The sequence below is a fragment of the Buteo buteo genome, chromosome 15 (assembly GCF_964188355.1).
Source record: "Buteo buteo chromosome 15, bButBut1.hap1.1, whole genome shotgun sequence".
Taxonomy (NCBI): domain Eukaryota; kingdom Metazoa; phylum Chordata; class Aves; order Accipitriformes; family Accipitridae; genus Buteo; species Buteo buteo.
In genome coordinates this window covers 8,338,020-8,347,535 of record NC_134185.1, presented here as the reverse complement: position 1 = coordinate 8,347,535, position 9,516 = coordinate 8,338,020, and the positions used below count along the sequence as shown (strand labels likewise).

At 41.3% G+C, this 9,516-nt stretch overlaps 1 protein-coding gene across 1 annotated transcript in view; it reads right to left on the bottom strand.

Annotated features, from left to right (window-relative positions):
• Window positions 1-523: 523 nt before the first annotated feature.
• TTK (TTK protein kinase) overlaps window positions 524-9,516 on the bottom strand; it is a 45,061-nt gene continuing 36,068 nt past the window's right edge. Inside the window, exons 24-25 of the transcript XR_012652984.1 lie at window positions 7,173-7,344; window positions 524-620 (exon numbers count right to left, since the gene is read on the bottom strand). The gene's annotated coding sequence lies outside the window, so the exon portion shown is untranslated. The remainder of the gene's footprint in view (window positions 621-7,172; window positions 7,345-9,516) is intronic.

The following is a 9,516-nucleotide window of genomic DNA, read 5'->3' as shown; positions in this document are numbered from 1 at the left end:
TCAATCATACAAAGCCCAGGTCAAGGACCTAGAACCAAAGCCAAAGCATTTCACCTGCACGCTGTGAGCTTAGCAGAGGCGAAAAAGGGCAGGGGGAAGTTCCATATTAGTTATTTTTTTATTAGTTATCAATCACAACTGCTTAAGCCAACAAAAAGGAGGCAGCCTCGGGATTGTACTCAGAAATGTTTTCCCTGAAAAGACAAAGTAGCATTAGTATTTCCCTCTAAAAGGCACCTGGTGAGACTTCAGAAATAATTTCATTTTCTCTGAATGTGGCCAACCACAATGTGCAAAAGGGCAAAGACAGGCAGGTCAGGAAAACACTCTACAGAACAGCCCAACTCCCTTAGCCAAGCAGGAGGAAGGCTGGGAGAAAGCAGGAGGGCACCAGACAGATTGTCACCCTCCCAGAGAGGCACAAGCTCACAAGGCAGAACAGTGGAGACGCAGCACATCCCTGTTTCTGGTTGGGCTTTTTTGTTTGTTTTGTGTGCTTTTTTCTTTTTTTTAAACTGGCTCCATTCACACCAGGAACTACAGTATGGTTTTGCTGCAGAAAGAAGTGGATGCTTCATCTAGTCCTGCATCAATATCTTCATTTTTCTTTTATGCTTGGCCTGTCTTGGGGAAAGGAAATTCTTCATTATTAAGCTATGATGTTCCAAGAGATGCTTAAAATGAAAATCAATTAACCTCTGTGATAACTTGAAGTCTGTATAGAGATAAGGTCGTATTAGAACTGCAAAATTAAGAAAGATGTGATATTTTGGTTAATAAGAATGAGCAAGTCTCCACTTGTAATGACTCCTGTTTACTGTAAGCAGGTAAGATGAATAAGCTGTTATGGAAAGTGTGCTTGGATGCTCTAGCTTTGGATGCACAACTCATGCATTAGCAATGTTTACTGATTAACTTATTACACAACCAGTCTTTATGTACATCCCTTCTGGGAACATATAGGTTTCCAGACATAGTCAAAAGCAGGATGTCCGATATGCAGGAAAGTTTATTTTTCACTAGTTTTCCATGAACTAGAGCCTCCCTAAACTCAAAAACATCCTTGACCAGTGGCTGAAGGGGCAAGATTTAACGTTCCAATATAATGACAGACCCCACAGTGAACAGCAAATGCTGTGGGGCACCTTATTTTCCATCAGGCTTACTCCTGATCCTGAAAGGACCTAAACTCCAGGACATGGAAGCCTTATGCAGGACTTTACCCAAATGATACCAGGCACCTGTCAAAAGTGAAACCCAGAAGAATTTGAAAGGAACAGTGAACTCCTTGAACTGGCATTTCCCCATGAAACCACCACTGGAAAGCTTCCAGCTATTGCCCTGAAACAGGGAATAAGGACAGGCATACAGCAACACGTGAGGCGAGGCGCTGTGGGAAGAAGGCTGAGCACGCAGGGAACTCTCCAAAGGAAGGGCCAGTTGAGCAAGTTTTGCAGGACTGGTTATAGACCTGCCCATGCAGAAAAAAAAAACCCACCAGTGTGCCAAAGTGGTTACTGGAACATCACCACCTGCACCGACCTAAGCTGCCGGCAGGAATTGCTGCCAGCATTATCAGCAGGCTCTGCACAAAATGTGACCTGGTGCCAACTGTGTCAGAACGTGGTTACAAGCCGAGCAGAGAATGTTATAGCGCATACGCAGGACCTAAAGGTGAACCTGTACGACCAAACCTCTAACAAGCAGACCTGAGCCCTGCTCCTACCGCAACGTGCTGTGGCTGACGACTCTGCTGCTTGTACCCAGGCAAAAGTCTTTGCCACGATCCTAGCTTCCAGGTGCCCTTCTGAGGTTCGGCATATGATCTCAGCAGGGAAGTTACAGCAAAGTCACAAAACCTGCATGGCTGCTTGAGGCAGTGGCTCAGGTAGAAGGCGAAGCTGGGATGCCAGATAACATTGTACAGATACAGTCAAGCCGTTGCCGGTACACAAATGATTGATGTATCTAGTCAAATACATTTGAATGCTGCTTGCGAAAATTGTTGTGTTGACAGGCATGGAGATTGAAATCAAGTATCTAGTACCCAAAGAAACCCAACCACAGGGCTCCAATTAAAGAATCTGTTGCCACAGTTGGTCAGAGCAAGAGGCAGTGTGTTCTGATATCCTTTTCCAACATGAACCCTTTCAGCAAGGTAAGCAATTGCGTTTCTGGCAAAACATCCCAGACACCTGAGATCAGAGGTTTAAAGGGAATTCCCAAACCAGAGATTACATCCGCACCACTTCTGTTCAGTATCAAGGATCACCCTAACCTCCCTGAATGTATCTAATCTCTTTCTGAACACACTCATACCTTTGGCTTCCACAATATCCCCCATTAGCCTCATTTCGAAAGTAATTACATTTTGCATACTAAACCGGTCTCTTCCTTTCATCCATTTGAAAGTTCTGACTGATCATTTCATCAGCTCCTAGCCCCATGCAATGCTGATTTCTCCTCTCCAGCACCCTGCCAGAGTGATAAGGTCTCCTAAGCGAGTCATACAGCTTGCAGTCTTGTATGGAAGTTGTTCCATCTCTTTGGACACCTTCACTGGTTCTCTCCCTATTCTCTAGTTTAACTAGATCCTTTTCAAGGACTGCAGGCAGCATTCAAACCAAACACATTTATATAGCAGCACATCAATATTTTGTTTTGTTCTCTTCCTTTCCCAATAATTAATATTCTAATTGGCTCCTTCAGTACAAGGGTTGGGCAGACATTTTCAGAGAACTATGCATAATGCAGAAAAACCTTCCCCAAATACCACTTCAAGCCCCTTGTGTTACACATGTATTAGGATACTTTCCTCCCATGTGAATTCCTTTGTGTTCTGTCAATGTAGGCTTTCTTCTATTTCATCAATAATATGGGATTCTTCTACCTGTTTTCCCATAGGCAGCTCTAAGTTTTATTTTTCTGAATACTCCTGTATCAACAATCAATCTGCTATTTAACCCTAAGACCACTTGGGAATGTGCATTACCACAGCTCCTTGATCTACCTTACTGGTAATGTTCCTTCAGTGGGAATGACTGACTACTTATTCCATAGTTCTCTCCCATCCATTTACCCTTGAGATTTTTCTCCTTTGTCTTGGCATATTAGCTACTCTCAAGAGCTGTTGAAGGACCTTGCAGTAGTAGCTTTTGAAAAATCCATATATGCCATATATGAGGATCACGCTTATGGACTCATTGGAAAGAACTAAGTGGATTTGTAAGCATTATTTCTCTGCAAAAGATTCTCTCTTGAAAGTTTATATTCATTTGTGTATCCCCTTCACTCTGCTCTTGAATATACTTTTTCCCTTTGATTTATTTATTATGGAAGTCATACGTGGTAGTCTAATTTACAAGCTCCAACATTCTTGAAGACCAGTATCCCATTTACTGCCTTCCACTTCTGTGTTCATAAGGCTAATTTAAAAATCACACAGTATAACGTCTAGCACAGTTACTGCAAACTCCTTTAGACTCTTTTAGTCAATACCATCTGGGCCTGGAGAGCTGTTGGTGCTCATTTTATCAACTGCCCTAGAAAGCTGTTACTGGCACATCAATTTCAAATAGTTCCTTGGACTAACCTCTTACAAGGCTCTCCCATGAAAACTGACGAGTTCCTCTGCTCTGAATACTGAAGCAGGTAACTTTGCTTTTTCTGTCACAGTCTTCTCTTCCCAGAGAAGATGAGAAGCAAGAGCAGCAACATTCTCTACATCAAGGCAAACAATGTGCCAAAAGCCAGGATTTCTTTGAATCTTCATTTGCTCTCTGTTCATACTTGCATTGCCTAGCACAAATCACCGCAGTTAGGAAGTGTCTTCACCTTTGCAGAGCTGTACCTCTGCTAAGTCCCAAGATCAGACTAGAAGAGATTTAGGGAGACGCTCACCTTTGAGTCAGGTACCCAAGCCCTGCTCAAGACTCAAAACTCCTGCTTGTCTCATTCATGAGGTACCTTATTGCCTGTGGGTACTTTCACCTGCAAAACTCAAAGCACCACAGTGCCACCACTGCCCATGCCAAGAGGCACCGCTGGCTTGTCGGAAAGGAGCACCTGGCTGCCTTTTATCCAAACCATCATGAATTTGGAAACCCTGTCTCAGCAGCCAAGTTCCCTGAAGGGCCCAGGCCACTAGATATGTCCAAATCACATGCAGCAGAGGCGGCCGTGGAAGTTTTGTTTTGCATTACAGCGCAATAGCTAGCACATTCCTCAGCCAAGTGAGACACATAAGCTGCAGGTCGCCTTCTGCCTCTGGGGCAGGTTTTGGACAGTGCTTCCTGGTGGATGGCTCAGGAGTCCGGATCTCCACCGCAGTGTCCAGCACTCCTCAGCCACCACAGAGGCCTTCTGCTGCACAGAACTGTGCATCTGTAAATCAGACCCCCATTGTATGAACATCCAAACACCACGTGGATGACAAATTTTACCCCCGGTAAGAATATTTCAAAAAGTATGATACCACTCTGCAAAAGCAGCATCAAGACCTCTGTCCCCCACAGTCACTGAACGCAACAACCATTGTACAGACTTGTAGTATGAAACAGCTTTCTACCAAACTGAAAGCAGACAAGGAATGTAAAGAGCAAAGACTCCCAGAAATATTTTATCCTTGACTTGGCAGTGTTAGGTTAACCATTGGATTTGGTGATCTTAAAGGTCCTTTCCAACCTAAACGATTCTAGATTCTATCCAAGACCACACAGGAAGCAAGCATCAATGCCAAGAATCTAATTCATATTTCCTTAAATATAGTTACTTAGTTGTATTTTTAATTGGTTTTCAACAGCTATGTAAAATAGGGAAAAAAACTTGAAACAGACAGACAAAGCATTTAACAAGCAGGTATTCAAAGTTTACTTGCACTTACCACATAATGTGCATATTAAGTGGGTACAGAGACAAGCCAGAGGTCTTTACAATACTGTAAGAGTCAAGACCAATGGGCTGATGCTTATTAATCATTGACCTTTTCCTTGTGTTTATTAAGGGTTCAAAAAAGTGGCACCACTATTCCTCATTAGTCATCTCTCTCATTGCAAAAGCTGCCTGGATTTTAGCAGTTCATCTGATTAGAGCTGGGATCTTAGAATTGCACCACTGTTTAGCTGTGGATATTCTATCTGCCAAGGGGAGGAATTGAGGTGAGAAGTCAGATTTTTATCTCTGGTTTCATTTCAGCAACTCCCATGAAAGTGTATGGGCAGGCTGTACAAAGACTCCTTCTGTTTCCATACAGGTGCACACCTCTATATCCTACAAGTAATCACACTACATTGCCTGCTCCATTCTCTATAGCCTTTATCTTCCAAGAAGATTTATCTCTTAATTACTTTATGTGGAGCAGTGAGGAAACAAGGGCATACTCTGCAAGCTCATTGACAGACAGGCTTTGTGCTCTTGGCAGGTGGGCACAGATAACCAAGCTGGGAGACAATATATGCGTTGAACAGGAAGGGAATACTTTTGCATTAGCAGTTTATACTTAGCTGAAAAGGGATGCAACTTAGCTGTGAGAGTGTCTAAGATACAAATATGATAAAAAGTAGTATTTGTTTCATGCTTGCTGCTGAGAACTCAAACTGAGGGAGCAGCAAGGCAATATGAGAGTGCAGACAACAAGAAGGAAGCAGCAAAGAGTTTTCAGCTCTTACTTGCCATAACTGGCACCTGCAAGGATTAGCCTGTGGTCCTTGCTGAGGAGCTCAGGAGTGAAAGCTAGGCTTCAGAGGTGGACTAAAACTTAAGTTTACTTCAACTGTTTAATTTTTAATTTGATACGTTTCACCACTCCCAGAATTAGTTATCTGTTTAGCATGAAACCACTATCAGGTGCTTAAAGAAAGAGCAGAAACCCATGGGAGGGACCAAAATGGTGACAATTTGACCACTTACCTTCAGACTAACTCATACCCTGCTCTGCACTCTCTACTGTTAGGGATTTAACCATTCCTTTCCCATCCAGCACCAGGAGCTTAGAGTGCCTTCAACAAAGCTGGATGAGAAGCAGAACTCCGACTCCTCCAGGGCCATGGGAATAGACTTGTCTTACTCCTTGGACAAGTGTCCTGAGAGCAGGTAGTTATGCAAGAGAAGAGCCTCCTTTTCTTACATTTGTCAAGGACTCAGTCTGCGTGTTAGTACACCAAGACAGACTGCAAGAGCAGAGCCTTCAAAACTTAAACTCCATTTAGTCTTTGAATTCCAACTATACATACAGCTGTTCAGGCTGAGTAATGCTATACCCACCTATAAATAAAAAAAAGTCACCCTTCTGCAGTTAGGCTTTTCGTAGTGTTAGCTGCTGAGTAAAGGTTTTTTGGACCACAGTATTAAAGGTTGCAAGTTTCCAAGGCCATTTTTCAAATAAGAATTACTGAAGGAAACTTACTGAAGTGTTCTCATTTACCTTTCTACTATTCATGCAGTTGTGGTACCTCAGCATTATACTATATCAATGTATCTCAAGATTATACTATCTATATCTGTACCCAGTAACAGTGAATACAGACAGACATACTCTGGTTTAGTCAGCCATCTTCTCTCCCCATTTTATACATACACAATGTCCTGAACTGTGGCCTTGCAGGTGACAATAATGCATGATGGGCATTTTGTAATCTTGAGAAAGCTTCAGGCAGCGACCTCTGTTACCCAACATTTAAGACTGGTATTTTCTGTCTTTTAAAGCTACTCATGTACTTCACACACACTTTTAAGAACCCAGCAGAATCTGAAAAGGGAGATGGTTGTCTGTGAAGCAAAAAAAATCCAACAGGAATATAGACTGAGGGCCAGTAAGTGGCAGCTGCCAAGGCAGGCTGACATCTTGTAGCATATCACTGCAGCAGGGAAGGAGTATAAAGCAATTATGCATTTGCAGTGGAAACTTTTTATTTCAAAGGGACAACTGGTAACAACCTACTGCCTCTCACCAGCCCCAGTCCTCTTTCATAATCTCCCTCCCATGTCAGCTGTATTTCCTATGAGTTCTTTAGTAGTCATGGAATGAGAGAAAGGATTGATAAACCATACGCTACAATAGAAAAAAATAAGGCATGTAACACTGCTTCTCTGCATATTCAACACTAACCAGAGAAACAAACAATGAAAGTTAACAATTATAACATTAGAATAATTATGCAGAAACATTTCAAAACCTGTAATCCAGACAAGTAGCTAGGAGACATTTCACTAATATCTTCATGAAAAGATGTTTCTGCAGAGCAAATATTTTCTTCACAAGTTTTCCTCTGAAGAGGTTGATACTTCCTTCCCCCTCTCCAGAGAAAGCGTTTCAGTTCCCACACCGTAAGTAGTCTCCCAAACTGTCTAGAATATGAAAGGTAGAGAACGTTAACATTTTTTCTTCAGTAGCTTCAAGTTTTATAACTTTAACATTTATCTAACAGACAAGCGGAATACAATTAGCATATGTACTCATTATGCTTGTACTACCACTGAACTTCCACAGGAGTACTAAAGTCTGGGATTTTAAAATCTATTAGATCAACAACAAAGTTAAGTTTATCGTTCCAGGTTTGCCCTTACAAGGGAGACGGGCTGCTCCTGTGTGTGCCCCATCACTGAAGCAAGCACACGTTCTCTGCCCCTGCCTCAGCCTTCCTCCCAGACCAGGCTGAGGGGAGAAGGGCCGGTATCAGGAGTGACTCTCCCTGTGTAATCCAGAGAATCACTGCTAACCTGAAACAAAGGTGGGCAGGTGTTGAACAGACACAGGAACACCACACCCCAGAATAATTAATGCTCTTTTACAAGCACTTGCTCTGTCACAGGAGGATAGTCTTAACTGGCATATGAAGGTGGTGAGGACTTGGGAGTTTTGAAACACACACAATTTTATCAGAGGCCTGATAAAATTACAGAATTACTATTCTTCATTAAAGAACTTTTTTAAAAAGTATTTATTTTTTAATTTAATTTGAAGAATTGTTTTGCTACTTTGAATATGAAATAATTAAGAACAAAGTTTCCCACCTATCAAGGGGTGCTTTTATTATACTAGCAAGCTGTGAAAATATCATTTAAAAATCAAAGCTACTAAAGTTTTTAAAAAAATACAATACTTCCAAGTTTCATGTATTATTTGAGATCAAAGTGTGTGCTATTCTTCTCTCTCATGCTTCAGTTCTTACAGGGCTATAAAGTCATCCAAAAAACTGATAAATCAAAGGCAGGAAAGATAGCAAGAACACATTGAAATAAAGCCTTTCCTCCAATATTGCTGTTGAAATCAGTATTTACAACTCGCTACCTTTCTCTTTGCTATTAACTTCAGATCAAAACATTATGATAGTGCTGTGAGTGATACCAATAAAGCTACTACTGCTCAGTGTGCAAGCAAGGAAAAAGGGTATGTTGTGAACTGAAGAATGACACAAAGTACAGCTGTCACTCTGCATCTGGATCAGTGCAGACATAGCTGCATCTTCCAGGGATAAAAAGGTAACGCATTTTCTTTAACTGAAGTTGTCAGTAAAGAGTCATCCCCCATAAACACCAAGGGCAAGTAGAATAGAGCATGCAGTACAATATACCTATTTCTATAGGTATAAGACAAGCTCACCCAGACAAAAGGAAGATAAAGGTATCTCAGCACTGCTAATATACGTGGCAAAGGCAGGGGGAATTCCCTTTTTATAGGGTCAAACTGAAAGTTCAAGAACAATATCCACATCCTCAGAACATCAAACTACCCAGTATTTCATGATGTTCAAAATCACTTTAAGAATTCTCTGGACTCTAGCCACATCTTCCAAGGCAGCAAGATGTGTTGGCTTAAGTAAGCCTCCTGCAGCAAGAATGACCAGTTTCCCTACACCCCCACAGACAGCTGACCTAATTGACCTGCTATCACAAAGCCTTTAAAATATTTCAATGCTCTTCTGAAGCTAAGAAAACATGAACTCAGTAATCTAACGTGCAGAAATTGTCAAGGAAAGCTTCCCTAGTGCTGACCTTCACCTTTTTCCATCACTGATCAAGGAGTATGTCATACTCTTTAATTCATGCAGATAAACAAGGAAAGAGACACTTTAATAATGAAGTCGGGCTCTTTATATGCAGGGCTATTATGAAAGAAAGGCAAAACAGACTAATTCAAAATGCTTGATCAAGATAGAGAGCTGACAAGCTCCATGTTTTAGAAGGCATCCAAGAACAGCATGGCAGCTGTCATGAAACCATAGGCAAGATTGTTTTGTCCAATTTAAAACTATTAGATATTACTTCAACACCTTTCAATGATTTAAGTATATTTAAAATTAATACACTTGCACCAGAAATGTAACTCAGTTAAAAGGAAACCTGATCAATCTGCTAACAATCATATAAAAAAGTCTGGCTACATCAGTGCATTTTAAACAGTGCTTTGTATTAATGCTTTTAAAAATCCAAATTAGTGATTTCTGACCATCATTAATCTTGATGGGTTTTCTATTATTTTGAGATTTGAAAAGCATATTGGATTTATAGTAGCATTTA